This window comes from Tachyglossus aculeatus, chromosome 26, assembly GCF_015852505.1.
Source record: "Tachyglossus aculeatus isolate mTacAcu1 chromosome 26, mTacAcu1.pri, whole genome shotgun sequence".
Lineage (NCBI taxonomy): Eukaryota > Metazoa > Chordata > Mammalia > Monotremata > Tachyglossidae > Tachyglossus > Tachyglossus aculeatus.
In genome coordinates, this window is record NC_052091.1 from 15,141,714 (window position 1) to 15,153,385 (window position 11,672).

At 46.3% G+C, this 11,672-nt stretch overlaps 1 non-coding gene across 1 annotated transcript; it reads right to left on the reverse strand.

Annotated features, from left to right (window-relative positions):
* Positions 1-6,391: 6,391 nt before the first annotated feature.
* On the reverse strand, positions 6,392-6,529 carry LOC119946262. The gene has a single exon (XR_005456368.1). It is a non-coding gene; the product is annotated as a small nucleolar RNA SNORA7 (small nucleolar RNA).
* Positions 6,530-11,672: the final 5,143 nt, after the last annotated feature.

Genomic DNA, 11,672 nt, shown 5'->3' on the forward strand with positions numbered 1-11,672 from the left:
AGACAAGCAGTGAAACCATCTGGGCTTAGGGGATCTCCAGGGGTTTTTCCCCGTGAGTTTGATTCTCATGCCGATCCTTGCCTTGACATCCCACCAATCATCCAGATGGTGTGGCCTTCCAACCTAATAGCTCTCTGGGCTTCCTCCTGCCCAGTGGATCATGGAGTGCTCAGAAGTTAGAATTGGGATTTGGGAAGACCTGGACACTTGAATTATCATTGCTGATGCCAGGTCAATCTTCAACCATTCGGTCGAGTTACAGAAATACAGCTTGTTCTGGGTAAACTAAAATTCAGAGATTATCCCAAATTGCCATCTACTTGGTACTTTCTGGGAGTGTGGGATTTGGGGTCCCTCAGTGGGTGCATGGATGTCTTCTGCTCTGCCCCCATCTTCAAAAACATCTTGTTTCCAAAATTCTCAAGCAAAGCCCATGCTGGGATCTTCCTGTTCTATAACCCCTGGAAAGAGGGCCATTTTAAATGGTATTTATTAAGTGCTTACTATGTGCAGGCACTGTTGGGGTAGATACAAGATAATCAGGTCGGACACAGTCCACATGAGGCTCAGAGTCTTCATCGCCATTTTACAGATGAGGTAAGAGGCACAGAGAAGTGAAGTGACTTGACCAAGGTCACACAGCAGACAAGTGGGGTAGTAGGAATTAGAACACAAGTCCTCTAACTCCCAGGCCTATGCTTTCTCCACTAGACCATGCTACTTTTCAGCTCCACTCCAACCCTCCCCCAGGTTGAAGGAACTCTTAAGATGAAGATAGTATCAATCAGGTCTTTGAGGAAAAAAAAAAACAGCCCCGGGGGATGGAGAGACAATCGATCAATCAGTGGTATTAATTGAGTGTTAACTGTGCACAGAGCATAAGACAATCGATCAATCAGTGGTATTAATTGAGTGTTAACTGTATACAGAGCATTGTACTTAGCACTTGGGAGAGTAATACTGATAATAATGTTGGTATTTGTTAATTGTTTACGAGGTGCCAAGCACTGTTCTAAGTGCTGAGGTAGATACAAGGTTCTCAGGTTGAAATAATCCCTGTTCCATGTGGGGCTCACAGTCTTAATCCCCATTTTACAGGTGAGGGAACTGAGGCAAAAAGTGAAGTGATTTGCCCAAACTGTGTACAGAACATTGTACTTAGCACTTGGGAAAGTAATACTGATAATAATGTTGGTATTTGTTAATTGCTTATGAGGTGTCAAGCACTGTTCTAAGTGCTGAGGTAGATACAAGGTTCTCATGTTGACACAGTCCCTGCTCCATGTGGGGCTCACAGTCTTAATCCTCATTTTACAGGTGAGGGAACTGAGGCAAAAAGTGAAGTGATTTGCCCAAGGTCACCCTAGACAAGTGGCAGGGTCACATTAGAACCCAGGTCCTTTTGTTTCCCAGGTCCGTGCTCCATCCAATTCGCCACACTACTTCTCAACACAATAGAGTTTTAGTCCCAGCTCAGCTCCCAGCCTGCTGTGAGACTCCAGGCAAGTCATTTAACCTCTCTGGGCTTCAATTTCCTCATTTGTAAAATAGGAATAAAACCCACAGTCAGTTTTTACAGTCTAGAGGGAGAGACCTGGGGAATGGGACTGTCTAAAGATGTAGGGGGCAGCTCGGGTCTTCCCCGTACGATCAATCAGTCCATCAATCAGAAAAGCAGCGTGGCTCAGTGGGAACGAGCCCGGGCTTTGGAGTCAGAGGTTGTGGGTTCGAATCCCAACTCCACCACATGTCTGCTGTGTGACCTTGGGCAAGTCACTTCACTACTCTGAGCCTCAGTTCCCTCATCTGTAAAATGGGGATTGACTGTGAGCCCCACGTGGGACAACCTGATCACCTTGTATCCTCCCCCCAGCGCTTAGAACAGTGCTTTGCACATAGTAAGCGCTTAACAAATGCCATTATTATTTGACTTGTACTTCCCAAGCACTTAGTACAGTGCTCTGCACACAGTAAGCGCTTAATAAATACGATTGATTGATCGATCTATCAATCTTGAGTGCTTCCCCTGTGCTGAACAAAGAACTAAGTACTTGGGAGAGTACAGTTGTGTTTATAGTCACGATTTTTGCCCTCAAGGAGCTAGTCGGGGCATGGCTCAGTGGAAAGAGTGCGGGCTTGGGAGTCCGAGGTCATGGGTTCGAATCCCACTCTGCCACTTGTCAGCTGTGTGACCTTGGCCAAGCCACTTAACTTCTTTGTGCCTCAGTTATCTCATCTGTAAATGGGGATTAAGACTGTGAGCCCCAAGTGGGACAACCTGATCACCTTGTATCCCCCCAGCGCTTAGAACAGTGCTTTGCACATAGTAAACACTTAAATACCACTATTATTATTATGATTATTATTAGACAGACACTAAAATAAATTACGGGAAGTGGGAGGCAACAGTGTTTAATAAGTGCTCCCAGGGTGGCATCCAAGTGTCTAGGTGACATGGAAGTGCTGTAGTAGTAATAGCCCCTGGGAGTGGGGAAATGAATAAATCAGGGAAAGCCTTCAGGAAGAGATGCAATTGTATAAAGGCTTTGAAGATGGGGACAGTGAAGATTCTTTCATTCATTCTTATTTATTGAGCGCTTACTGTGTGCAGAGCACTGTACTAAGCACTTGGGAAGTACAAGTTGGCAACATATAGAGACGGTCCCTACCCAACAAGGGGCTCACAGTCTAGAAGATCTGCCATCTCTACCTAGAAGGCCCGACACCTCAAATTTAGCATGTCCAAAACGGAACTCCTCATCTTCCCACCCAAACCCTGTCCTCCCCATTACTTTCCCATCACTGTAGACAGCATCACCATCCTTCCTGTCCCCCTCTAGACTTTAAGTTTCTTCTAGGCAGGGAATGTGTCTGCTATATTGTTATATTATACTCTCCCAAAAGCTTAATACAATATACTGCATACCATAAGCACTCAATAAATATGATTGACTGATAAACACATAATCTTGGCATTATCCTTGACTCATCTCAGGAGGCCTTCCCAGAATGAGCCCCTTCTTTCCTCTCCCCCTCGTCCCCCTCTCCGTCCCCCCATCTTACCTCCTTCCCTTCCCCACAGCACCTGTATATATGTATATATGTTTGTACATATTTATTACTCTGTTTATTTATTTATTCTACTTGTACATATCTATTCTATTTATTTTATTTTGTTAGTATGTTTGGTTTTGTTCTCTGTTTCCCCCTTTTAGACTGTGAGCCCACTGTTGGGTAGGGACTGTCTCTATATGTTGCCAATTTGTACTTCCCAAGCACTTAGTACAGTGCTCTGCACGTAGTAAGCGCTCAACAAATACTATTGATGATGATGATCTCTCTCATTCGACCCACATTCACTCTGTCACCAAATCCTGTGGGTTCTACCTTCACAATGCTGATAAAATCTGCCCTTTCCCCTCCAGCCAAACTGGTACCAGGCTGATCCAAGCACTTATCCTATCCCACCTTGACTGCTGCATCAGCCTCCTCACTGACCTCCCTGCTTCCCGTCGTTCCCTTTTCCAGTCCATACTTCACTCTGCTTGGTTTATGGGGTCAAGGGGTGGGCCCTGAAGACTGTAAGTTCCTTGTGGGCAGGGATCACATCTACCAACTCTGATGTATTGTACTCTCCCAAGCATTTAGCAATGGGCTATGCCCACAGTAAGAGCTCAATAAATACCACTGATAGATTGTTCGATGGGCAGAGCCAAAGATTCCCAGGGACTCTCCCCTCCAGAAGTGGTGAAGACGGGGCCACCGCCAGGTCCCACCCACCCCCCAAGCTGTGACCATTACTGTGGTTTTGTGCAGCAGGACCTGCTGATTAAATCTTAGCCCTGCAGCTTAGCTTTGGCACTGCCCACTTAATGAAGAGCTTGGAGGGCTGGGACTGGACCAGGACAGGCCAGAGTCTCTGTGACCAGTCAACAGCTTGGGCCAAGGAATTCACTTGGCTTCCAAACACCCCACAGAGTCAAGAAACTCTGGGAGTCTCAGCAATGACCATTTTGTGAGGACACCCCTCCATGATCACCCATGGCCCTCAGACTTCACTTGGAAAAACTCTGCTCGGACCACTCAGAGTTAATAACAGTAACGATGGCATTTGTGAAACACTTACTGTGTGCCAAGTGCTGTGCTAACAGTTGGGGTAAATCCAAGACAATGAGGTCAGACACTGTCCCCATCCCACCCAGGGCTCAAGAACCAAGTGGGAGGGAGAACACGGAGTGGAAGAGAAGCAGAGTGGCCTAGTGGAAAGAGCCCAAGTCTGGGAGTCAATGAACCTGGATTCTAATCCCAGCTCCACCATTTATCTGCTGTGTGATTTGGGGCAAATCACTTCACTTCTCTGGGCCTCAGTTACCCCATCTGTAAAACAGAGATTGAGACTGAGCCCTGTGTGTCCAACCCGATTTGTTTGTATCCAACCCGGAGCTTAGTACAGTGCCTGGCACATAGTAAGTGCTTAACAAATATTACAGTTATTATTATTCTCTTCAAAGTATTATTAAGGTCACATCTCCAAGAGGCCTTCCCCAATTAAACCTTCTTTTCACCGGCTAGCACTCCCTTCTGCATCGTCTATGCACTTGGATCTGTGATTTGTGGACATTCAATATTCACTCCATCCTCAACCCCGCAGCACTTATGTAACGTATCTTTAAATTATATATTATAAAGTACTAATTAATTCACGCTAATATCTGTCTCCCCCTCTAAGACTATCTGTCTCCCCCTCTAAGCTCATTAAGGGCAGGGAACATGTCTGCTAATTCTGTTGTATTGTTTTCTCACAAGTACTTAGTACAGTGCTCTGCATGAAGTAAGCCCTCAGTAAATACAATTGGTGGATTTATTTCTTCGACTGTGGGCCTTATGTGCAACCTGATGATCTTGTATCTACGCCAGCATTTAGTGGAGTGTTTGGCACATAGTAAGTGCTTAACAAATACCGCAATTATAATTAAGAGTGTCAACGAGGATGGGGAGTAGCTGTAGAGGGGAGTAAGGAAGAGCGGAGTGGGGGCCTTTGGACTGCTGAAGGAAGCTGGTTTGCCAGGCCCTTCTGGGAGCTCTCTTTGCCAGGGATAGAGCACTGGCTAGGCATTACGGAACTGGGAAAGGTTACAAGGAAATGGGACTGTTGGAGAAGATCCGCGAGATGTCAGGATGTGTAATATCCCCTGTCCAAACTGGCTTCGCCAGACATCTAGGGTCCCTGGGGCAAGGCAGGGAGGCCAAACAGTCACTTTTCCCTCCCAAGAGGGACTCAGAGCCCGGAGAGACTGCATGCCCCCCACCTCCTCCATGGAGCCTTCCCAGAATCGCCCCTCCTGCTTTCCCTCTCTCCAACAGCCTTGAAGCCCTCTGGCAGCTGGCTGTCTACTTACCCAGCAGTTACTGCTTCTGTCCGTTGGGTTTGAGTTATTTTCAACGTGTCTCTGAGCTTTGGCCCTTGGTGATTTGAGTCTGTCCTGCCTCTCCCAACCGGGATCTGCCTCCAGGGTAGATGCCCAGGTCGGGGTCTTCCCTGACTGCCCTTGGGGCCTGCTTACCTCCTGAGCCAGGCCTGCAGCTAAGCTAACAAGGCAGCGGGGAGGAGGGGGCAAATGAAGGATGACTGAGGGTTCTACTGGTCCTCTGGCTACCTCAGTGCTTCAAGCTGGTCAGGCATTGGGCAATTCCTAAATAACTGGACCAGAACAGGCCAGAGCCCTTGTGACTCAGTCAGCAGCTGGGGCCAAATGGCTCACCTGACTCCTCTAGCTCCCAAAAGGAAAGCAGAATCACCTGATGGATAGAGCCCAGGCCTAGAAGTCAAAAGGACCTAGGTTCTAATCCTGGCTCTACCACTTTTCTCCTGTGTGACCTTGGGCAAATCACTTCACTTCTCTGTGCCTCAGTTCCCCCATCTGTAAAATGGGGATTAAGACTGTGACCCTCATGTGGGACATGTGTCCAACATGATTAGCTTGTGTCTACTCCAGAGTTTAGTGCAGTGCCTGGAACATAGTAAGTAAGGGCCTCAGTTACCTCATCTGTAAAACGGGGATTAAGAGTGTGAGCCCCATGCTGCTTAACTAGCATCTATCCCAGTGCATAGAACAGTGCTTGGCATATAACAAGCTCTTAAATACCTTAGTTATTATTTTTATTACTCTTGCCTTCTGCTGTCAAGTCATCTCCAACCCCTAGCAACTCTATGGACACATCTCTCCCAGAACCCCTACCTCCATCTGCAAACGTTCTGGTAGAATAACCACAGAGTTTTCTTGGTAAAAATAAAGACGTGGTTTACCATTACCTTCTTCTGCCCAGTAAGCTTGAGTCTCCACTCTCGATTCTCTCCCGTGCCGCTGCTGCCCAGCACAGGTGAGTTTTGATTTGTAGCAGATTGCCTTCCACTCGATAGCCACTGACCAAGCTAGGACTGGAATGGGCATGCCTCTGCTTGACTCTCCCTCCTGTAGCTGAGACTGGTCGTGTACTGGAAATTCTCCAGGTGCGATCCTGAGAGGCTTTATTACTCTAACCCCCTTCAATGCCTTACTGGAGGCACATCTCCAAGAGGCCTTCCTTGCCTAAGCTCTCCTTTCCTCTTCTCAAACTGCCTTCTCCGTGGCCCTGATTCGCTCCCTCTATTTATCCCTCTGTCCCCACCCCAGAGCACTTATGTACAAGGATACATATTAATGTCTGTCATTCAGTCGTATTTATTAAGCACTTAGTGTGTGCAGAACACTGTACTACTACTACTACTAATGGCATTTGTTAATCAATCAATCATGTTTATTGAGCGCTTACTGTGTGCAGAGCACTGGACTAAGCGCTTGGGAAGTACAAGTTGGCAACATATAGAGACGGTCCCTACCCATAAGTGGGCTCACAGTCTAGAACGCTTACTATGTGCAAAGCACTGTACTAAGCACTGGGGAGGATATAAGGTGATCAGGTTGTCCCACGTGAGTGAGGCTCACAGTCTGTATGTTGCCAACTTGTACTTCCCAAACACTTAGTGCAGTGCTCTGCATACAGTAAGTGCTCAATAAATATGATTGAATGAATGAATAAATCCCCATTTTCCAGATGAGGTAACTGAGGCCCAGAGAAGTCAAGTAACTTGCCCATAGTCACACAGCTGACAATTGGCAGAGCCAGGATTTGAACCCATGACCTCTGACTCCCAAGCCCGTGCTCTTTCCACTGAGCCACACTGCTTCTCTGGCTTCTGGCTGGTTGCACTGCCCTCTGATATCCCTCAGGCCACCTGTGTCTCTACCCCGCTAGCCCAGGATTGTGCTGGAAGAAATGAGCATACTGGTCATAAAGGAGTCCTGTACCAAATCCATACCAAACAGGGGACAGTGGGAGACCAGACTGTCCACTGTAAAACTGGACCAATGACCACCCCCTCCCCAATCCTCATTCTGTATTGTGCTTTCCCAAGTGCTTAGTACAGTGCTCTGCACACAGTAGGTGCTCAATAAATACTTTTGATTCATTGAGTGAAAGAAACAGCATTGCTTAGTGGATAGAGCCCGGCCTGGAAGTCAGAAGGACTTGGGTTCTAATCCCGGCCCCGCCACTTGTCTGCTGCATGACCTTGGGCAGGTCACTTCGTTTCTCTGGGCTTCAGTTATCTCATCTGTAAAATGTGGATTAAGAATGTAAGCCCCATGTGGGATGGGGACTGTGTCCAACCTGGTTAACTTGTACCTACCCAACAGCATGGATCAGTGGAAAGAGCCCCGGCTTTGGAGTCAGAGGTCATCGGTTCAAATCCCGGCTCCGCCACTTGTCAGCTGTGTGACTTTGGGCAAGTCACTTCACTTCTCTGGGCCTCAGTTCACTCATCTGTAAAATGGGGATTAAGACTGTGAGCCCCCCGTGGGACAACCTGATCACCTTGTAAACTCCCCAGCGCTTAGAACAGTGCTTTGCACATAGTAAGTGCTTAATAAATGCCATCATTAACAGTGCTTTGCACATAGTAAGTGCTTAACAAATGCCATTATTATTATTATTGTTACCCCAAATCTTAGAACACTGCTTGGCCCATAGTAAATGCTTAACAAATACCATTATCTCCCCATCTTCAAGGACTTCCTCCTCCTCCTCCAGGAAATTTTCCCCTATTAAATTTTTCTTCTCCCCAGTGACACCCTGCAACTATCTTCTCTTAGTGCTAATATAGAGTAAGCAGTGGGTCAGTGAATATCAATGAATATCAATATCAATCAGGGATCAATGATCCCTGCTCTTCTGTGCCACCTCAGCACTGCATTTTTGTAGGTATCGATTTACATACTCAATTACTGGAGCACTCCTTCCTCATCTGTGTAAATTGTTGCATTTGCCAGGTCTTTGTGGGCAAGAATTGTGTCTCCTCCATCTATTGTACTCTCCCAAGTGCTTAATACAGTGCTCAGCACGCAGTAAGTGCTCAACATCTCCATCTCTATCTACCTAGGCTCAGGCCCCTGCTCACCCCCAAGGCAGAAATCAAAATGCAAGTTAGAGGCTGAGTGGGTTTTCAAATGACATCCGCAAAAGATGAGAACTTTCAGAGTCAGAAAATTCGGCTATCACAGTCCGAAGAAGGCAAAGGGTTTGCCTTTTTATTAAACAAAGTAGAAGACAACTGTTGACCCACCCCTGCCTGCCCTCACTCACTGGCTCTTGCATAAAAACAGGCACTTAAGAGGAGAAACTAGTGACAGTAGGAATGCTAGTCTGGTTCTTGGGGCTCTTGGGTACCTGCTACTGTGTCACTCGCCTGCCCTGAGTCAACCAGTCAAAAATATTTTAATAATAATAATGACGATGGTATTTATTAAGCGCTTACTGTGTGCAAAACGCTTTTCTAAGCTCTGGGGAGGTTACAAGGTGCTCAGGTTGTCCCACGGGGGGGCTCACAGTTTTAATCCCCATTTTACAGATGAGGTAACTGAGGCAAAGAGAAGCTAAGTGACTTGCCCAAAGTCATACAGCTGACAGAGCCGGGATTTGAACCCATGACCTCTGACTCCAAAGCCTGTGCTCTTTCCACTGAGCCATGCTGCTTCTCAAAAAAAGAAAATAACAATGGCATTGTTAAGCACTTCCTATGTGCAAAGCACTGTTCTAAGTGCTGAGGAGGATACAAGGTGATCAGGTTGTCCCACGTGGAACTCACAGTCTTAATCCCCATTTTACAGATGAGGTAACGGAGGCACAGAGAGGTTAAATAACTTGCCCAAAGTCACACAGTTGACAATTGGCGGAGGAGGGATTTGAACCCATGACCTCTGACTCCAAAGCCCGTGCTCTTTCCATTGGGCCACTCTTTCTGAGCACTTACTTTGTACTGAGCACTGTACTAAGCCCTTAAGAGAGTAAATACAATAGTTAGAAGACACGATCCCTGCCCTCAAGAAACATACAGTCTAGTGTCCTAGTGGAAAGAGCACAGGCCTGGGAGTAAGAGGACCTGGGTTCTAATCCCAGCTCTGCCACATTCCTGCTGTGTGACCATGAGCAAGTCACTTACCTTATCTGTGCCTCAGTTTCCTCTTCTGCAAAATGGGGATTCAATACCTGTTCTCCCTCTTAATTACACTGTAAGTCCCATGCAGGACTTAATTATCTTGTATCTACCCCAGCACTTAATAATAATAATAATAATAATGGCATTTGTTAAGCACTTACTATGTGCCAAGCACTGTTCTAAGCGCTGGGGTAGAAACAAGGTAATTAGGTTGTCCCACGTGGGGCTCACAGTCTTAATCTCCGTTTTGTAGATGAGGTAACTGAGGCACAAAGAAGTGAAGTGACTTGCCCAAAGTCACCCAGCTGACCAGTGGTGGAGCTGGGATTTGAACCCACAACCTCTGACCCCCAAGCCTGTGCTCTTTCCATTAAGCCACGCTGCTTTTCAGTACAGTGCTTGGCACATAATAATAATAATGATAATAGTATTTTAGTAATGGCATTTTCCACCGTGCAAAGGCAAGGTGGAAGGAACAGATAGTATGCACTTAATAAATACCACAGTTATTATTATTACTGGTAGGGGAGACCATTTTCAGAGAGAAGAAAAAGAAAAAAAATGAGTAACTGCTTAAATAATGGTTTGTGTAAATTGTTATGTATTTATGATATGTACCGAAGAGCTTTGGCCGGCTGTCTCACATCAACCTTAAGGACTTTGATATTCACCCCATCCTAGCAACAAGCACATATCTGTCTAACCCCACCCCCACTATTTTTTTTAACTCCTTAAACACAGAAATTATATCTACTTAACTCTATTGTACTGTACTCTCCCAAGAGCTTATTACAGTGCTCTGCACACAGAAGCACTCAATAAATACCATCGATTGATTGATTGGGGAATACCCTCCCCTTTAAGGTGGGGCAGGGCTTGTGTCTGATTTAATAATGATGGTTTTTGTTAAGCGCTTATTATGTGCTAAGCACTCTTCTAAACACTGGGGTAGATTCAAGGTTATCAGGTTGTCCCACGTGGGGCTCACAGTCTCAATCCCCATTTTACAGATGAGGGAACTGAAGCACAAAGAAGTGAAGTGATTTGCCCAAAGTTACACAGCTGTTAAGTGGCAGAGCCGGGATTAGAAACCATGACAACTGACTCCCAAACCTGGGCTCTTTCCACTAAGGCGCGCTGCTTTTTCCCCAGTGTTCGGAGAAGCAGCATGGCTCAGTGGAAAGAGCCCGGGCTTTGGAGTCAGAGGTCATGGGTTCAAATCCCGGCTCTGCCAATTGTCAGCTGGGTGACTTTGGGCAAGTCACTTCACTTCTCTGGGCCTCAGTTCCCTCACCTGTTAAATGGGGATGAAGACTGTGAGCCCCCCGTGGGACAACCTGATCACCCTGTAACCTCCCCAGCGCATAGAACAGTGCTTTGCACATAGTAAGTGCTTAATAAATGCCATCATTATTATTATAGTAAACACTTAATAAATGCCATTATATTATTATTTGGTTCATAGTAAAATTGTTTTCCAGGGACACTCAATAATAATAATAATATTAAAAGCAATAAATTGTATTTATTGAGTGCTTACTATGTGCACAGCACTAAGCACTTGGGAAAGCACAGTAAAAGAGCACTGGTAATATTCGCTAAGAACTGACTATGGACCAAGTGCAGGAGTAGTTTCAAGATAATCAGGGCAAGCACGATTCCCATCTCTCATGGGGTTCACCGCCTAAGTAGGAGAGAAAGCAGATATTAAATCCCCATTTTACAGATGAGGAAATGGAGGCCCAGAGAAGTTGGACTTGCCCAAGGTCACACAGCCGGAAAGTGGCAGAGCTGGTTTTAGAACGGAGATTCTCTTGATTCCCTTGCCCATTCTCTTTCCACTAGATCTCTCTGCTTCTCCCAGTGGGCCGAGCTCTGCTGTTTATAGACGGTGAGCCCTCCAAGGGGCAAATATCATGGTTAATTCCCACCTGTGTATTCTTTCCCAGTGTTTACTACAGTGTTCATTCTCAGTCTCCTTCATGGGCTCCTCCTCTACCTCCCACCCCCCTAACCAAGGTTCAGTTCTGGGTCCCCTTCTATTCTCCATCTCCATCCACTCCCTTGGAAAACTCATTAGCTCCTATGGCTTCAACTATCACCTCTGTGTGTATGATACCCAAATCTACAGCTCCAG